The sequence below is a fragment of the Aotus nancymaae genome, unplaced genomic scaffold (genome assembly GCF_030222135.1).
Source record: "Aotus nancymaae isolate 86718 unplaced genomic scaffold, 86718_ANA_hifiasm-v0.15.2.pri h1tg000016l, whole genome shotgun sequence".
Lineage (NCBI taxonomy): Eukaryota > Metazoa > Chordata > Mammalia > Primates > Aotidae > Aotus > Aotus nancymaae.
Window position 1 is genome coordinate 45,368,900 of NW_026988428.1, and position 21,263 is coordinate 45,390,162.

General features: G+C 36.3%; 1 long non-coding RNA gene across 1 annotated transcript; it reads right to left on the bottom strand.

The window, feature by feature from the left end:
* Window positions 1–4,927: 4,927 nt before the first annotated feature.
* On the bottom strand, window positions 4,928–20,880 carry LOC135275270 (uncharacterized). Its single transcript, XR_010342915.1, has 4 exons — window positions 20,810–20,880; window positions 19,460–19,522; window positions 8,585–8,759; window positions 4,928–5,014 (listed from the first exon to the last, which is right to left on the bottom strand). It is a non-coding gene; the product is annotated as an uncharacterized LOC135275270 (long non-coding RNA).
* Between the last annotated feature and the right edge of the window lie 383 nt (window positions 20,881–21,263).

Consider the following 21,263-nt stretch of genomic DNA (forward strand, 5'->3'; position numbering starts at 1 on the left):
TACTGAATGACACTACTTGGCTCTGTGGCTCCGGCCCTTTTCCTAGGGGAATGGACAGATCTCCTCCCTCACTGAAATTAGCAGGGCTGAAGTATGCATAAACTCCTGAGTCTCTATCCTTGTCCAATGGCTTCTGAAAGTCTGCACAGCTCTGTGCTTTGAACCCAAGGCCCCGGTAGTGTGGGGTCACCAAATGATCCTGATCTGCAGGTTGCAATGATCTGTAGGAAAAGTGTGGTTTCCTGGGCAGGGTTATGCAATCATTCACTGCCTCCTTTGGGAAGGGGTAGTGGCTCCCCTGGCTCCATGCCACTCCAGGTGGGCCATCATCCCACCCTGCCTTTTCTCACTGTCCATGGGTCATACTGACCACCTAGCCAGTCCCAATGCGAGAACCTGAGTACCTCAGTCAAAGGTGTTGAATTAAATCACTGTTTTTGTTCTTCTCTATTAAAACTGTGGACCTCAGCTGCTTCTAATTGGCCATGTTGGCCTGCCCCTGGTATTTCTTTATAGCAATACAACAATGGACAAATACAAACTTTTTAATATTCATTTAGTTTTCTCAATTTTTTCAGTTTTTTTAATTTAAAACCACCTTTAAATAACTTCTAAATAAGACAAAATTATTTTTCCTTTAACACACTCCATGTTTACTGCCTTTTAAAAATAATCTTTCTGGCTGGGAATGGTGGCTCATGCCTATAATCCACATGTATCCCAGAACCTAAAATATAATCAAAAAAATTTTTTTTTCAATTGTACAGTTTTTTTGCTCCAAAGATTAGGTTGAAATAGCAAAAGTCTCTTGTTTCCAATGGTGGTTAAGGATGATGTTTATGTGTACAGAGCCTCTGTTCACCCACAAATTTGTGGGAGCTGCTAGTCACAGATCTGTCAATCCATGACATCAGGTAGGCCCTTCTGGGATTGAACTTTTCCTCAACTAACAAGGCTGCAAGGGTTAGGATGACATAAGCCCAATAGGAATGGAATGTCTTAAGACAAGCTCCCCTGAGAGCTTGACACATTCAGAACAAAGAATGTGTTCCATAGAATCTTATGTGTCTTGGATTCCTAATCTTTTCAGATTGGCCACCAAATGTGACCAAAAAATCATGCCCCTCCCACACATATGGTTGAGAGCCAGAGAGTGCTCCTACTTTGTCACAAGTCAAGTCTTCAAGGACATAAAACAAGACAAGAGGGGAAACTCATCCAGTTTTCATTTGCGGGGTCCACAGCAAATTTTATACACAGTTCCTATCAGAATGGCAAAACTTACTGGTCTGCAGGGCCAGCTCGAACAATGGGATTACAGTGATTTTCAGCCCATGTTCTTCCCTGTAATATCCCTTTTTATGATAGAAGAACACAGAAAGACAAAGAAAGGAAAAAGCTGTGTATTAGTCAAGATTCTCTAGAGGGACAGAACTAATAGGATAGATGTATATAAAGGGGAATTTATTTAGGAGTAGTGACTCATGCGATCACAAGGTAAAGTTCCACAATAGGCCCTCTGCAAGCTGAGGAGAAAGGAAAACAGTCCAAGTCCCAAAATCTCAAAGGTAGGGAAGCTGACAGTGCAGCCTTTAGCCTACGGTTGAAGGTTCAAAAGTCAAAAAGCTGAAAACTTGGAGTCCAATTTTCGTGGGCAGGAAGCATCCAGCATGGGAGAAAGATGTAGGCCAAAAGACTAAGCCAGTCTAGTCTTCCCATATTTCTCTGCCTGCTTTTATCCTAGCTGTATGGGCAGCTAATTAGATTGTGCCCATCCAGATTGAGGGTGGTTCAGCATTTCCCAATTCACTGACTCAAATGTTAATCTCTTTTGGCAATACCCTCACAGACACATCCAAGAACAATCCTTTGCATCCTTCAATCCAATCAGGTTGATACTCAATATTAACTACCACAGACTATTTTGGGTAAGATAGGAATCAAACAATATGAATATTTATACCATAAAGTACAACAGCATTGCTATACCCAAGACTACTCACACAACTTCTTTTCTCATATTAATCAAAATTTTGCAGAGAAAAAAAGAAACAAATAGTTATTTTTACAGTCAGCTCAGCCAAATTCCACAGAAAGAGAGACCAGGAGCCTGGCAGGCACAAATTTTTACCCTTCTGTTGGCTTGTTGGGTCCTGGGTTTCTTTCACCGTGGCTCCCCGTAAAGCAGAGCAGCTTTGATGAGATCCTGTTCAGTGCCAAAACTGTAGGGACCAAGGGAAAGCTTTCCCTTAGCTCTCTGAAAATTTGCTGAAAAGTCAATTCACAAAAGGAAAGACATTGACACAGCATACAAATGTATTAACATTCACATAAGAAAGAATCACAGAATAATTACCTCACTGTCCTCACTCCACATTCTCCCCACTTGAGGTTCAGAAGCTCATACACCATCTTGAGGTTACAGAAAGAATGCGGATTTAGATCATGCAAAACAGGTTATAGTGGCAAAGCAGATTATAAAAAGAGGAGAAGAGGAGGCCTGACTAGCAAAGGTGGTCTTGTGTGCCTGGCTGGCAAAAGTTGTTTTGATATGTGAATGAAATCTCACAGGTAGCAGCCCTCAGAGAAAATAGATGGTAAATGTTTCCTTCAGACCTTTGAAGATGTCAGGCTCTCAGTTAAACTTCCCCAGATCCAGATGAGGGAGGCTTTCAGAGAAAGCCTGCCTGCATCAATGCAGATTCTCTACAGATACAAATCTTCCCCTCAAAAGATAGCTTAGCAGGGCTACTTCTGTTTGCATGCCCTCTGAACAACCATCTTGAAATATGTCAAACTAGTATATTTTGGGATAAAATAGTACTATTTCCTTCAAGGTCACAAGGGCAGAGTCCTGTGAGTAAAATTAGCACCCTTATAAAGGAGTTCTGGAGAGGTTTCTTTGCTCCTTTGCTGACCCCCTGTACTAGTCCATTCTACACTATTTATTAGTCCATTCTCATGCTACTAATAAAGACATATCTGAGACCAGGTAATTTATAAAGGAAAGAGGTTTAATTGACTCACAGTTCAGCATGGCTGGGGAAGTCTCAGAAAAACATATAATCATGACAGAAGTGGAAACAAACACATCCTTCTTTACATGGTGGCAGGAAGAAGTGCCAAGTTAAGGGTTGGAAAGCCCTTTATAAAACTATCAGATTTCATGAGAACTCACTAACTATCATGAGAACAAGCAAGAGGATAACTGCCCCCATGATTCCATTATCTACACCTGGTCCTTCCCACAACATGTGGGGATTATGGGAACTAAAATTCAAAATGAGATTTGGGTGGAGACCCAGCTAAATCATACCATTCCACCCCTGGCCACTCCCAAATCTCATGTCCTCCCATTTTAAAACACAATTATGCCTTCCAACAGTCCCCCAAAATAACCCCAAAATACAAGTCCAAAGTCTTACCTGAGACAAGGCAAGTCCCTTCCACCTATGAGCCTGGAAAATAAAAAGCAAGTTAGTTACTTCCTGGATTCAATAGGTAAATTGGGTAAATACATCCATTACAAGTGGGTGAAATTAGCCAAACCAAAGAGATGCAGCCCCCAAGCATATTCAAAATCCAATAGGGCAGTCATTAAACCATAAAGTTCCAAATAATCTCCTTTGACTCCATGTCTTACATCCAGGTCACACTAATGAAAGAAGTGGACTCTAATGTCCTTGGGAAGCTCTGCCTCTATGACTTTGCAGGGTAGAGCCCTCCTTCCAGCTGCTTTCATGGCTGTTGCTGAGTGTCTGCAGCTTTCTCAGGCACAAGGGGCAAGCTGTTGGTGGATATACCATTCTGGCATCCGGAGGACAGTGGCCCTCTTCTCACAGCTCCACTAGGCAATGCCCCAGTGGGGACTCTGTGTGGGGACTCCAAACCCACCTTTCCCTTCTACACTGCCCTAGCAGAGGTTCTCCATGAGGGCTCCAACCCTGCAGCAGACTTCTGCTTGGACATCCAGGTATTTCCATACATGTGCACCCACAGGCCCAACACCACATGTAAGCCTCCAAGGCATGGGGCTTGCACCCTCTGATGCAATGGCCTGAGATGTACCTTGGCCCCTTTAGCCATGGCTAGAGCTGAAGTAGCTGGGACTCAGGGCTCCACGTCTTGAGGCTGCACAGAGCAAGGGGGTCCTGGGCCCAGCCCACAAACCACTTTTTCCTCCTTGGCATCTGAACCTTTGATGAAAGGGGCTGTTGTGAAAGTTTCTTTCATGCCCTTGAGACATTTTCCCCATTGTTTTGGTGATTAACATTCAGCTCCTCATTATTTATGCAAATTTCTGCAGCTGGCTTCAATTTCTCCCCAGAAAATAGGTTTTTCTTTTCTTTCACATAGTCAGGCTGCAAATTTTCCAAACTTTATTGGTCTACTTCTTCTTGAATGCTTTGCCACTTGGAAATTTCTTCTGCCAGATACCCTAAATTATCTCTCTCAAACTCCTACAGATCTCTGAGGCAGGGGCAAAATGCTGCCAGTCTCTTTGCATAGCAAGAGTGACCTTTACTCCAGTTCTCAACAAGTTCCCCATCTCCATCTGAGATCACCTCAGCCTAAACGTCATTGTCCATATCACTATCATCATTTTGGTCCAAGCCATTCAACAAGTCTTTAGGAAATTCCAAATTTTTCCACTAATTTCTCTCTTCTGAGCCCTCTAAGTTTCTATGACATGCCCAACTTTCTCACATTTTTCTGTCTTCTTCCAAGCCCTACAAATTGTTTTAACCTCTGCCTGTTACCCTGCTCCAAAGTCACTTCAACATTTTTAGATATCTTTATAGCAGCCCACCACTACCTGCATTACCAATTTTCTGTATTAGTCTGTTCTGATGCTACTAATAAGGACATACCTGAGACTGGGTAATTTATAAAGGAAAGAGGTTTAATGGACTCACAATTCAGCACAGCTGGGGAGGCCTCAGGAAACTTATAATCACAGCAGAAGGGGGATGCAAACATATCCTTCTTCACATGGCGGCAGGAAGGAGAAATGCTGAGCAAAGGAGGAGTAAAGTCCCTTATTAAACCATAAGATCTCATGAGAACTCACTATCAAGAGACCAGAATAAGGATCACCACCCCCATGACTCAATTACCTACCACCGAGTGTCTCCCATGACACAGGGAGATTAAGAGAACAACAATTCAAGATGAAATTTGGGTGAGGACACTGCCAAACAATATTATGGTGCTATACAGAACTGCCCAAGACTGGATAATTTATAAAGGAAAGCGATTTAATTGACTCCCAGTTCTCCATGGCTGGGGAGGCCTCAGGAAACTTATGATCACAGTGGAAGGGGAAGCAAACATGCCCTTCTTCACAGGAAGCAGAAGTGTGAGAACCAAGTGAAGTGAGGAAGTCCCTCATATAAGCATCAGATCTCACCCCTTATATAAGAAAAAGATCTCATGAGAATTTACTATCACAAAGATAGCATGGGGCAAACTGCCCCATGATTCAATTACCTCCCACCGGGTCCCTCCCACAACTCATGAGGATTATGGGAACTACAATTCAAGATGAGATTTGAGTGAGGACACAGCCAAACCATATCACCCCCATTCAAGGACACAGCAACAAGATACTGTCTATAAAACAGAGAGCCATCACCAGACACCAAATCTACTGGCACTGTGATCTTGGACTTTCCAGCCTTCAAAACTATGATCAATAAATTTATGTTGTTTATGAATTACCCAGTTGAAGGCATGGGTTATAGCAGTCCAAATGCACTAAGACAGTGTCTTTTTCCAACACTAGAGATTATTATTTCAGGTCATACAAATACTTCTGAACACATAACATTTAAAGCTACATATCAATCATATGATAGTTAGGCATAGATGTGTAACAGATTTATCCCACTCTCTTTCATTCTGACAAGAATAGATTTGAATGAAGGGTTGAAGGAGGAAGGCAAAGTTAAAAGAGATAAATAGAGCATAAAATACTATTTTAGAAGGGCAGAAGTGGGTAATTGATGGCAGGAACAGAGAGCATTAGACCTCAGAGGAAGAAGACATGGGTAGGATCAAACACCACTGACAAATTTCACTCACAAATAACACAATTCAGTTAAATTAGCTCTAGCTTGAACACAAAGGGTTTTTGTAATTTTATTTTTTTATAAAACCTATAAATAATATATTATTAGCCAAAATATTTTGCTTAGTTTGTTTTATGTGAAAGTCATTTTTTCAAAAGAGCTCATTTTCTTCACTTAATGTTACTTGCCAGCTTGCTAATTTATTCAAGTTAACTATGGACACCACATAAACATTCTCATTTTTTTAACTATTAAGAAGAAAAAAAAGCCTCCACCATTCTAAATATTTGGCATTTCTTCCCCAAAGATTCCACGATGAACAGTACAGAATTCTAATGTTTAATAATCCCTAACACTCTATAAAGGAAAGAACAACATTTGGCTATTAGAAATCTCCCCGTAATGACACTGACATCCTCAAAGGGTAGAGAACAGTGAGAGAGGCCACTTTCCAGTGAGTCTTTTATAGCAGGTATTAGCTTTTGCCAATTTAATATGGAAATGAGCAATCTCATTTAGCAAAGTTTTGAATGCTTTATTTCAAAACTGCACTTGGATGAGCCATACAAATTATAGCAGCAGTCTTCTCAAACTCGTTTCAAATATCACTGATATTTGCCTTCACTTAGCTTTTTTTTTCTTTGAAAGCATAAACTCTATCTTCTCCTGTTTTTCATACTAAGTACAAATATCTAGATTTCCTTGGGAAGAACAGCTTTACTTTTATCTGTAACCTTTTGAAATACAGTATGGTAGTGCTAATTCACACACAAGATTGTAAATTGCCCATGATTCTGAATCGTGTCCTGTGGCACTCTTAATTAATGCCTGAATTTAATGTGTTCCTTTTTAGTTGTTCTTCTCTACCAAGTCCCAGCAAAGTCACAGAAAGGTCTTTAAGGAGATTGAGAATTAACACTTTAAGTCGTAACCAGACTAAGAAATGAAATATAAGGTAAGAAGGGGGAAGATAAGAAATACAGATTTCAGGAAATGTTATCCCCCAAAATATTTTTTAGCAATTATTTGAATGCTTTAGGTGGATCATTTTTGCGCCCCATATTGCACTCAGTACAATGTCCAGCTCAAAGGGCATTTCATATATGCCTGTCAATGAGGACACAGATATGATGGTTATTACCAGAACAAGAAACCTAAATTGCCAAGTTTTATTAAGCCATTTTTAGTGTATTCTCTCTCAAATCCCTAAGTTATTTAGAATAACAGAACATTACAATTTTCCATTTATGTTCTGGGCCAAAATGCTATTTTTTAAACACTCTCAACACCCACCTCTGGACAATGTTTATTAGGCTCTTGGATGCTCATACATGAAGTTGGGTAATGCTCATCTTTGAAATTTCCCATTTGCAATATATCTTTCCTGGGAAACTGAACAGTTTCCCAGTAAAAAAAGGACATTCTCTGGGTATAGTAACATAAAAATGTTTCTGATGCACTACAACAATCCCATTGAAACTTAACTTCAAAATGAATACCAGTACTCTGGAGAGGGAACACCATAAAATAGCCTGGAATAATGATGTACCTGCAATTCCAAAACCAAAGAGTGCTTGGAAGATACAATGAGACTCCAGCAGGACTTGCACTGACAGTAGAATCCATGCTGGCCTAGTCTCCCAGACAACCTCTGCAAATGTTGTGGAAACACCAAAAGGCAAAACCCCCAAAGAGACATAACACCACTGTTGGCCCCAAAGGGTGCTACGGTACATCCCTTGGCTGAATGAAAGCAGGATCATTCCCTTTCTCACCTCACTAAACCTGGGAATGTAACTTACAGCAGAAGTCACAGACTTCTTGTTTTTCTACTAACATCACAGCCTATCTGACCAACTAAGATATTGGTGAGTTTCATCCCAAGTGGACCACAGACCTCCAGGTGAGAAGCACATCTCTAGGTTGATGAGTATCTTTAAGGTTTGGGGGAAAAATAAAATGGAAGAAATAAACCATGGAAAATGGTGATTTTTTTTTTTTTTTTTTTTTTTTTTTTTTTTTTACTGTTTAATAGGTAGAGGCTTAGAGAAATGAGATCTGGAGCACAATGTAAACACGGCCTTGCCTGATATTGAGCTGTCTGACTGTTATACCTAAACTTTTGTCTCCGTAATCCAACCTGCAAGAACTCTGGAGATTATCTGGAATAAAACCAAACTAATACGTAAAACTAATGGTACTGTAGAATTTTACTTAGAATTATAGCAAATTAAAATGTCCAATCAGTGGTAAATGTATAAAGAAGTGTCATTTTTTCACCTGCCCTAGTTTTCCTGCAAAGTGTCTGTAAGCTAGTTTAATGGGGCTTAGTACATCAGAATTGTCCCAACCAACATTCCTGCAGAGGAAACGTACATCCCTCAATCTGAATACCCATCTCCATGAGTTTATTTTCCTCTCTTCTGAGACCATCCTGCTCCCCTTGGCCTCTTTTAGCTGATGCCAATGATTCTCATATTGAATAGTCTGACAGTCCTAAAGCATTAACTCACCTCCTTGCTTACTGTGGTCACCTTTTCTCCTGTTCCTCCCTTCATCCAGGTGCTGCGTTCTTGATCACCTTGTAGAGAGTCATTTCAAGCTTCCAACTTTCTCCAGCCAATCCATCAACCCCTTGCCTAATGGCACTTCTCCTAACTGCATGATGTTCAGTGGATTTTTTTCTTTCTAATTTTAAAGGACATGAAATTGGAAAGGTGTAAAGAATATTGCTGCATTTTAAAGTAAACAAAAGGCTCCGACTAATTTGGATATTATAAACTTTATTTTTACTATGTTTATGATCAGAAACTTTACAAAACCATTCTGATTTTGTCATTATTTTGGCAAAATAATTACACACTAAATAAAAACATGGAAAACCTTATTAATTTGTGTTATATAGGCTCATTTTTCTTTGGATATGGATAAATTATATCTTCTGGAAAATATGTAAAGGAAAAGAGAACCAAAATATCCATAATCAAAAATGTACCATAAACCTAATAATTAGATAATACAGTAGTGCAGCAAAAAAGTAAAAATAGTATGAAGTATGAGTAATGACAGGGTAGCATTTTTCACAAGACTCAGTTGAAGCTCACTCACCTCCATGCCAGAGTACCAAATAACACAAGATCCTATTATCCTCCTATGCCAATCCCACCAAACCCTAGAGAGAAATGACAAGTGGCCTTTCACTTCAAGAGACTAAATGAAGATTGGAAGAGAATGAAGCTACGTTAGTTCAGGGATCACATGTGTCTGTGCAGTAGCAAACAGGCAAATATAGGCTAGTGCCATATAAACATAGCTGATAAAGACTCCACATCTTTAATAGCTGAACTATATAGACAACTATAGACAGACAGATAAAATTATCAGCAACTTGGATAACCAAGGAAGGCTGACCCAAGGAAATGATCACATCAATGTGGTGTGCAGACTTGTTTACAACAGAAAAGAGAATTTAAAAACGGTCAAACTCCATATTATACATGCAAAGATGAGAGTAGAGGCATTTCACAAATACAATCTAAATTAAATATGTCTTTAATTTTCAAATTAGGAATGAATACCAAATTGCTATTGCAAGGATATCCAGAAAGCACTGGTTCAAATAAGATAGAAGTTTACTTCTTACAATCTTACAAGACTGGTGTGCAGGCTCCATTCCTTCAAGCTATCTAGGGTTTAGGCTAGAAGGACAGTTCTACTTCCCTCTGGGCATGGTACAAGTGAGTTTCCGGTCAGAATAATCAGTGAAAAACAGAAAGAGAGCGAGAAAAAGACTATGTGAAAGCCCAGTCCAAAGGACTTTTCATTTCTGCTAACATTCCACTAGAAGAAGTAGAGAGCAAAATTTGGTGTATAGATAATATAACTGAATTTAATAAATAAAAATACATTTTATTTTTGGTTTGAGGGAAATAGACAGTTGGAGAATTTTGGGGTGAATGACTGTCATTTATTAATAGTTTTACAAATACTATGCAATTCATTTTATCTAGTTTTGTGCAATGACTGGTAACCAATGTTTTTTCACGAACATATAGCCATACTCTCAACTGCTTTTGTCTGTCTGATCCATTTATTTTCCCCATTTCCATACTAGTAAAATACTGGAAATGTGTCAGAGGATTTCATGACAACTGTCAGGATTTCCTGATCTGGGAAAAGAGGGAATATACTATTAATCTTATGGCAATATATCTAAAAGCAGAGTTAAAAGGGCATATTTAACATGACTCTTTTGAACTTGATCATTTGAAAGTCATAAGAATCCAAGTACCACTCTTTTAGTTTCCCATCACATTGATCTCGGTAACAACCAAATAAGGAAAATAGGTTATTCTAAAAAAAAAAAAAAAAAAAAAATAGAATGACTCTATAACTCTTCTGACCTGTAAGCAGTGGCAGCATCTTTGGAATGCTGCATAGAAACAGGACTGCACCATATTAAAAAGACCCTTCTGACAGTATTCCTTAGGATTTTAAGTTCATTTCACTGGCAAGAAACTGCTCCTTTATACCAAAAAAAAAAATGTCTTCTATCACAGTTTTATTTGTATATCAGTATTTCTTATGTTAAGTAGAAGAACACAGTAAGGAAAATAGCATAGCAAAATAAAGGAGGTATACTTATACTCTGGTTAAAGATAAAGACTTGGCAGACAGGCCAGTATGTACCCACTACTTGCCAGTTTTAAATCCAGCCAAGTTATTTAAACAGTTTAGGGCTCAGTCTTCTCTTCTGTAAAAGGGATATTGTGCATATTTTATGGCATGATTGAGGATTAAATGAGAAGATATGCAGAAAGCACTTAGCACAGTACCTGGCACATGGTAAGCAGCCAAAATGCATTTGACAGTTATTTACTATTGTTTAACTTCTGACTGACCCGGGGTTTAAGAACAATCTTGACCATTATTATAAATTATTGTAAAATATTGCTGCAGTCTCTTCACAGGTCTACAATCTGAATGTCTTTCATTAGTATTTAAATTGATAGTAAATATGTACACTTCTAAAACATTTCAAGATTATGTTTTCCTATATGTTTCAGCAGTGATTGATGGCCAAAACATCTGAGACTCACTATGCCTGGGAAATTGGTAATGAAGCTTATAGAGCTTATTGAAAGTGCCATTTAACAAAATATATTAGCCCATTCCAAATGTCATCTCTAGCTCTATTGTATTTCAAGTTAAACGCCATGCAAAAACACATCTAAAAGGCTCCATTACTTGCTTATTTTCAAGGACATGAGGAAAAATGTCACCAGTTTACAAAGCGAAAACTCGTGTCTCTATCTAGTGCCTCAGACAAAATGGCAGAAAGCAAACTAAGCACAGAACAGTCACTGGTAATGATTTGCCACTTATTAGGATAATTGACATTTTGTGATTTCCAAATCTTCTTTCAAAACGTCATCTGTTCATTTCATTATTTTATGGCATCTTTTTTGTATCCCTTAATTTAACATTTCCTTCCACACTCAGTGGGGGAGGTTTCTCTCTCCTGAAATGTCACCCTACATAAATAAGTGTAGTGCTAGCCTTCCATCACTGTAATAGTTAAACGATGGCAAAGCTGAGCAATTGAAACAGAAAGAGAAGTCACCTTGACAGTCCTGTAGTGGGAAAAGCAGCTTAAGGCACCAGAGCTTTTGTTGTGAATGAGTTGAATGAGTTTTTATCTATTCACCAAACAAAATACATTTATATAATATTCCAGCTTTGAGACAAAGAAACTCTTTTTGGAAATTTTAATAATCTGTCTATTACAATAAAATATACATACTTTTGAAAATAAAGAAAAAATAAATCATAGCTTCTCCACATTAGGCAATTATTAATGTCGCTTTGGGAACTTTTACAAAAGAATGTGGCTGAAATAAAAAAATAAGTGAAATGTTTGCTACTGACTCAGTATAAATTCTAGGAATTCTTAAGGGTTTAGGTTTTGCTTTGTTGTTGTTATTGTTTAATATCTCATAAAAGATATTAGAAAAACATTTAATTAGGCAATCTGGTTTATTTGAGGTTGTGCTATCCAAAATAGACATTAGATAAAAATAAATAAAGGCCAAGAAATTTAAAAATAATGATGGTACTTTAATATACAGATTACTTGAACAGGATTTTTTTTCTCAATTAAACACATAATTTTATTAAAGTGCAATTTGGTATCACTATTACATTTTTAAACATCATCCTCATTATTTTTTGCCCACTCCAGGAAATGATAGCACTTCATTTCATATAAAGTGAAGTTAATTTTTAGATTACTGTGAGTCACAAACATATAGAATATTTCATAACTTTTAGTTGGGGCAAATACTTTAATGACTTGAACAGAAATTAAACTGCCACCTCAATGTTATTGACATTTAAATTCCATGTGAGAAATACTGCATGACCCAACAAAGAAAATTAGAGATCTATTTGTAAAAAATTAGAACTCTCATTCTTAGTGTTTACTGCCTATCAAACAGATTTTTCCTACATTTAATGAAATGTAATGTGTTCCTGCTTTGATGCATTAACATTTCCCATCACACTTTCAATCATGTGGTGATTATTGCTTTAAAATTAGATTAAACTTGGGTATGCCTCAAAGTCTAAGTTCAAGAGCTATTTAGTCATTGTATAACATTTTTCTGGAAGTGAAAGAAATATGAAATAAGGTGCTGAGGTGAATTGATTAGGAATATGTCTTATGACACCCCACTAGGCAAGCAGAGTTACTTCATGGAATAGTAACAGAGTAACTAGTTTTGATGGACACATATAGAGACCCTTACAGTAAATTCAGGTGCCAGGCCAGTAGGGAATATATGAAGTCCTACACATGGACTCTAGACACAAACTAAGGCATCTTTGTCACAGGTGACACAAAAGGAACTTGATATAATTTGACCGTGTCCCCACCCAAATCTCAGCTTGAACTGTAGCATCCATAATTCCCACATGTAGTGGGAGGGACCTGATGGGAGGTAACTGAATCATGGGAGTCTGTCTTTCCTGTGCTGTTCTCAGGATAGTGAATAAGTCTCATGAGATCCAATGGTTTCATAAATGGGAATTCTCCTGCACAAGTCCCCTTGTCTGCCACCATGTAAAACACATCTTTGCTTCTCTTTCGCTTTCCACCATAATTATGAGGCCTCCCAAGCCATGTGGAAATGTGAGTCCATTAAACTCAGTGGACTGAGCTCAGTGAAATGAAACGAGAAGACAAGAATGCAGAAAAAAGGATGAAAAGGAATGAGCAAAGTCTCCAGGAAATATGGGACTATGTGAAAAGACCTAATTTACGTTTAATAGGTGTACCTGAATGTGATGAAGAGAATGAATCCAAGTTGGAAAATACTCTTCAGGATATCATTCAGGAAAATTTTCCCAACCTGGCAAGGCAGGGTAATATTCAACTCCAGGTAATACAGAGAACACCACAAAGATATTCTTCAAGAAGACCAACCCCAAGGCACATAATCGCCAGATTTATTAGGGTTGAAAGGAAGGAGAAAATACTAAGGGCAGCCAGAGAGAAAGGTCAGGTTACCCATAAAGGGAAACCTATCAGACTTACAGCAGATCTCTCAGCAGAAACCCTACAAGCCAGAAAAGAGTGGGGACCAATATTTAACATCCTTAAAGAAAAGAACTTTCAACCCAGAATTTCCTATCCAGCCAAACTAAACTTTATGAGCGAAGGAAAAATTAAATCTTTTGCGAACAAACAAGTACTTAGAGAGTTCACCACCACCAGGCCTGCTTTACAAGAGCTTCTGAAAGAAGCACTATACATATAAAGGAACAACCAATATCAGCCTTTCCAAAAATATATCAAAAAGCAAAGAACTTTAACACAATAAAAAATTTACATCACCTAATGGGCAAAACAGCCAGCTAGCATCAAACGCCGGTATTAAACTTATATATATTTTAATTGGATAAAAAGCCAAAACCCATCGGTATGCTGCATCCGGGCCCATCTTACATGCAACAATACACAAAGACTCAGAGAGAAGGAGGAAGATTTACCAATCAAACAGAGAGTAAAAATAAACTAATAAACAAAAAGCAGGAGATGCAATTCTCGCCTCTGATAAAGTAGACATTAAAGCAACAAAGATCAAAAGAGGCGAGGAATGACATTACATAATGGCAAAAGGATCAATGCAACAAGAAGAGCTAACGATTCTACAGATCAACGAGATAGAAAATTAACAAGGATATTCAGAACTTGAACTCAGACCCGGAACAAGTAAACTTAATAAACATTTATAGAACTCTCCACTTCAAATACACAAAACATACATTACCACCTCACACCTATTCCAAAGGTGACTATATAATTGGAAGTAAATTATTCCTCAGTAATCGCATAGCATTTCATAGGTTTAAATTAAATATTGGTTGGCTGTTTGTTTGTTATCTTCTTCCCTTATTCCTTCCTGACTACATCATTAAGTATAATTATCAGTATAAAAGAGGTTTTCAATACCCATTACTAAATTGCATTCTAGCCTGGGCAAGAAAGCAATACTCCCATTCTCTCTCCCTCTTTCTTTTCCTTCTCCCTCCTCCCCATTCTCTCTCTCTCTTTCTCTTCCTTTTTCCTCCTTCCTATTCTCTCTCTCTCTTTCTCAAAAAAAAAAAAAAAAAAAAAAAAAGAACCCTGCTCCCGTTTCCTGGTGCCTCTACATCAGCTAAAAATTTCCTTCCTCCTACCTCAATGTCCTTAGTGAAATGACATTAGTGAGAAAGGATATGAGATAGGAGGAGGGGTCCTTAAAAAAGCAAAAAAAAAAAAAAAAAAAAAAAACCTCTTTCCTTTATTAATTGCCCAGTCTCGAGTACATCTTTATTAGCAGCATGAGAACAGACTTATCCAGGACTGCTCATGTCTCATTGGAATTTCTGGTAACACCAGATCTTTCAGCTAGGAATCCCTGTCCAAAACAGTTCTTCACAATAGTTTATTGCCTATGTATAGGATGCTTATCGTTTCTCTCTAAGTTTAGAAACACACAAATTCACAGATGCTCACATATTGCGCTAATAGGGATTTTTTTTAAACACCTTACCACTTACACTTATTACTCTTTCCTTTCATGTAAAACACAATAAAAACGAAGTTAATGTCATAAGTCTCTTGACATAGTACTGAAAAATCCAGAACCACCTGCTGGAACATCAAGAGATGAAATTTTTAAATTGGTCTGTGTTCTATTTATATATATTTATGGTTTCTGAACTTCAAATATTTATTTTCCAGTGTACATCAGTGGTAATTTTATTTACCAAATTAAAAATAATGCTGCATAATGTGACACATACAAGCATACCTATGAAAAAATATCAAAGAATTTTTTTGAAATGAGGATTTCTTTTTTGTAATTTCATTAGCTGTTGGGGTATAAGTGGTTTTTGGTTACATGGATTAATTGTATATTGATTAAGAAATAGATTTTGGTGTACTCTTCACCTGAACAGGGTACATTCTACCCAATATTACTTCTCACCCCCCTCCAACTCTGCCCCTTCTGACTCTCCAGTGTCCGTTATACCACTCTATGTGCCTTCACATACCCATAGCTTAGCTCACACTTATATATGAGAACATAGAGTATTTGACTTTCTATTTCTGAGTTACTTCACTTAGAATAATGGCCTCCAGCTTCATCCAAGTTGCTGTAAAAGACATCATTTCATTCTTTCTATGACTGCATAGTATAGTGTATAAATATGACATTTTCTTTAACCAATCGTCAGTTAATGGACACTTAGGTTAGTTCCACACCTTTGCAATTGTGAATTGTGTTGAGATAAGCATATATGAGCAAGTAACTTTTTGAGAGAATGATTTTTTTCCCTTTGGGTAGATATCCAATAGTAGGATTGCTGGATCAAAGGGTAGATCTACTTTTAGTACTCTGAGAAATCTCCATACTGTTTTCCATAGAAGTTGTACTAACATACATTCCCACCAACAATGTATAACTGTTCTCTTTTCACCATATCCACACCAATATCTATTGTTTTGACTTTCTGATAATGACCATTCTGGCTAGGGTAAGATCATTGAGGTTTTAATTTGCATTTCCCTAATGATTAGTGATATTGAGCACTTTTTCATGTTTTTTGACCATTTGTAGATCTTTTGAGAAATAACTAATCATGTCACCTGTCCACTTTTTAATGGAATTATTTGCTTTTCTTTGCCAATTTGTTTGAGTTCCTTCTAGATTCTGAATATTAGTCTTTTGTTATGCCCTAATTATTTATTTATCTAATAATAGATAAATAATAATAGATAAATCTAATAATAGATAAAGTCCTAGTTATTTATCTAATATATAATTATTATTATATATTAAATAATATATAATTATTATATATTACATAAATAACTATATTATGTAATATATAATATTAATTTTATATTAGATAAATAACTATATTATTTAATATATAATATTATATATTAGATAAGTACTTTGCAAATTTTTTTTCCCATTCTGTGGGTTGTCTGTTTACACTGATAATTATTTCTTTTGCTTTACAGAAGCTTTTTAGTTTAACCACGTCCCATTTATTTAGTTTCATTTTTGTTGCATTTGCTTTTGGAGTCTTAGTCATAAATTATTGCCTAGCAAATGTCCGGAAAAGCTTTTCTTAGACTTTCTTTTAGAATTTGTATGTTTTTAGGTCATATATTTAAGTCTTCAATCTAGCAAAATGCATAAAAAAAAATCACAATCTAAATATCTGCTGTCTTCAAGAGACTCACCTAACACATAAGGATTCTTACAGATTCAAGGCAAAGGGGTGGAAAAAGACATTTCATGGCAATGGAATCCAAAAGTGAGCAGGAATAGCTATTCTATATCAGATAATACAGACTTTAAAGTGACAGCAGAAACAATGACAAAGAAGATCATTATGTAATGATAAAAGGATCAATCCAACAAGAAAATATTATAATTTTAAATACATTTGTAGCTATCTCTGGAGCTCCCAGATTCATAAAACAGTTACTACTTGACCTAAGAAGATTAATATACAACAACACAAATAATAGTGGGGGACTTCAACATGGCCCGGAAAGCACTAGATAGATTATCAAAGCAGAAATTCAGTGAAGAAGAAAACACTGGACTTAAACTGCACTCTAGAATAAATGAACCTAACAGATAATTACAGAACATTCTACCCAAGAACTGCAGAATATGCATTCTTCTCATCAACACATAGAACATTCTCAAAGATAGATTATATGATATACCACAAGTACCAAAAAATTTTTAAAAATAAAAATCACATCAAGTATCTTCTTAGAGCACTGTGGAACAAAACTAGAAACAAACTCCAAAAGGAACCCCCAAAACTTCACAAATGTGGAAGTTAAACCGTTTGCCCCGAATGATTTTTGAGTTTAAAATCAAGATGGAAATTTAAAAAATATTCTAAATGAATGATAATAGTGACACTAGTAATCAAAATCTCTGAGATACAGCAAAAGCCATGCTAAGAAGAAAGATTATAGTACTAAATGCCTACATCAAAAAGTCTGAAAGATCACAAATAAAGAAACATCACACCTCAAAGAACTAGAGAAACAAGAACAGACAAAGCCCAAGCTAGCAGAAAAAAAGAAGTAACAAAGATCAGAACAGAATGAAATGAAACAGAAGTAAAAAAGTACAAAAGACCAATGCAACCAAAGTTGGTTTTTTGAAAATGTAAACAAAACTAATAGGCCACTAGCTATTAATAGATTAACCAAGAAAAGAAAAGGGAAGATTCAAATAAACTCAAATAAAAACGAAAATGGTAACATTACAACTGACACTACAGAAATACAAAAGATAATTCGAGACTACTATGAACACCTCTATGCACACAAACTAGGAAATCTAGAGGAAATTGATAAATTCCTGGAAACATACAATGCCCCTTTGCTTGAATCAGGAAGACAGAAATCCTGAAAACATCAATAACAAGTAATGAGACGAAATAAGTAATAAAACAAAAATGCCAACAAAACCAATAGCCCATAGCCAGATGTATTCACAGCCAAATCCCACTAGATATTCAAAGAAGAATTGCTATCTATTAAACTAAAACTGCTCCAAAAAATAAGAGAGAATTCTCTCAAACTGACTTTATAAAGCCAGTATCACTTGATACCAAAGCTAGGGAAGGATATAACAAAAATGAAATTTGAATTTCTTTTGGAAAATGAGATATATTGTTTTTGTTTCCTGGACATTATTGTGTCTTGTGGAGGAGCTATACATCTGGGCAGGATACCAGCAGGGTCAGTCCCAGACTGAACTGAACTGAGGTTTTATCCCAAACCAGATCAGAGTAAAAAGCTAAAAATATTTAATAAGTCTGGATCTAATCATCAACCTGGGTTTGATCCTGTAAGTTCCATCAACATAAGCATTGACATACTTTGCTGAAAGCAAATTCTTAAAGAGCCAAACCTGATGATTGTCTTCATATTTCAATGACCTTTTAAAACTATTAAAATAAATCCATAAAATAGCTATAAGCTGCTATAATATAATAGAGCCAATAGATATCCTGACATTTTTCCCCTTTGTATTATCCTTTTTGGTTCCACAAGCAATGCTATAAATTTTAAGTACAACCACTCTTTTATAGAAAAAGTTATTTAACATAAAAATCAGCCTTCAGCATTGTTTGACCTCAATATTACCAAATTACAAATTCCTTCATTCTCAGCCAAGCAATGCTCAGTTTCTTATATTCTACACAATTATTTCATTGTCCCTATCAAGCCAATTTTTACCTTAAAAGCAAAAGATACTATAAGCTTCTTAGTTTCAGCTATTTGAATAATTAAACTCTATATTTTACTTGGTATGTCTAACTAAAGACACTGATGACTATTAAACTATCTCTTTTTAGATGACATCCTTTCTTTGGACTTATGATTCTTAATGAAGTAGCCTGTTTCAGGCAATTGAAGGCAGTTGCTTTCAATTGCCTTGTCTCTGCATAACAAATATCATGATTACCAGTTTACTATTGGATTAATTTAAAACTCCAGATTAATGTTGAAGCCTATTGTAGTATATATATTTTTCCATATATGAGATTGACAAATAGAAAAATATGATTTCCTCGAAATTCTCAAGACTCATCTACGTGGTAAGACACTAGAAGCAATTATCCTTTCAACCTGTTCCTCAGGAAAGGAAAAATAAGGAGTTTTGTCTTCTGGAAGAATAGCTTATGGCTTAAAAGCTTTAAAAAAGTGGAAAGGTGGTAAATGCCCAGATAATCTGATCAAAGCATACAATCATAAAAAATTACTTTTCACATCCCTTATTATTCAGACTTACATTTATAATACTGAATCCGTAATTCCCAAGTTTCTGCTTTTCTCGGCTTCCTGAAGATAGATTCTAAACAAAGAAAAGAAAACTTACTATCAAGTCCACTGGTACCCTAGAAGAAGCCTAGCGTGAGTTCAAGGTACACTTTGTCCTTGCAATTTTAGTATTTACAGTCTATTAAATATTATAAAACATTACACAAGTGCTGGTTTTCAAATCTGGTTTCAAAATCTTTCCCCGTCATCATGTCTCAAATAAAATTATTGTTCTTACAGAAAACTTTCCATTAACATCAGTGACAGAGAGAAAGCCAAGGACTTTAAACAACAGAACTCAAAACCAAACAGGTTCTTGTATTACACTTCACAACAGGTCTTCTTTAACAACGGTGCCACTGCAAACAGGTGACTGCGAAAACAGCAAGATACCCAAAAGAAGCATCTCCTGGTAAAATAACTGGTTGGAATATTATATAAATATTATGTAAATATTATACAAATATTCCAGTCAGTTATTATATATGTAAATAGATGACAATGACAATAATGTAATAAAATATTATATAATTAGATGACAATAACATATTTAAAATCTGACAAATAGTAGAGAACAAACTCAGTAACAAGAAAACAATGAAATATATTTCAACACTTTTATTTTCACTTATATGAAGCTGGATATATACTTGTTTTCTCTTTTATTTCTTCTAGTGAAGAAATAAGTTTCCATTATCTGAATGCCTCCTTCTTTTACCTTTTAGCCTAGCAGAATAAAAGTACTTTTGAAATAAATGTATTGGTTCTGAAACTTCCCAGTAATAATAATGAGGATGATAACAACTTACCTGCCAGAACCTGCCTGACTTTAGTTATTTTGCTAAATTCTCACAACTGCTGAATTTGATACTACTGGCCTTATTTTAAAGACAAAGAAATTGGTACTTAGATACCATTAATAACTTGTACTAAGCAGTGGATCTAAACTGGAACCCAAGTCTTTCTGGTTGCTGATTCCAAGCTCTGAACTGCTAAGCTAAACACTTGTCTTTTTAAAGTATTTTTCCACTGAGGGAGGTCATACCTACAGGAAATTCAGCAGCATCCTCTCTTCTACAGAAGAATTATGATTTATGAATTAGGAACCTCACTAACTAGACTCTCATTATTTGAAAAAAAATTATTGAGAAGACAACCCTTCTGTCCAGGAGGCAAGTAAATGTACTGTTTCAATACAGAGTATGTTGTGTTTGTGTCTAGGACAGTGATAATTATGTCACTCTCTAATGCATGGAAAAGAAGGCTTTGCTATTTCTAGTAAACTGTTTACAGCAAGGACTTTTAGAATATAAATACATACCATTTTCTACCAATACCATCATTGTTCCTCTCCATATGTTCTTCCTCTAGGTGTCTAATGAGTTCCTACATATGAAAAATGACAAGACAATCTGAGGAATAATTCAAGCATTGTGGCATATGGAAACATTGTTTTCAAGTCTTTTTGCCATGATACCTAGGCAAAACAGCAGGAATACCTAGCAGTAAGGCTAGAAAAATCATCATCTCTGACTGTAACTTCGGCTGAGTTATCTGCCACAAATGTCAGGCTTTGAGTTGACAGTGATAATGATAAACAAGGCAAAATTTCTGTGAGAATTTGATATATACAATTTGATACATTCTGCTGTTCATCTTATAGTCAATATTTCTCTGCCTCTAAGCTTGTTTCCCTAAGTCCATGAAAGGAGTCATTAGGAGTTTTGCGTCCAGTGAATTTGGCATTTATAAAGCCCTCTTGTGTTTCTGAGTGC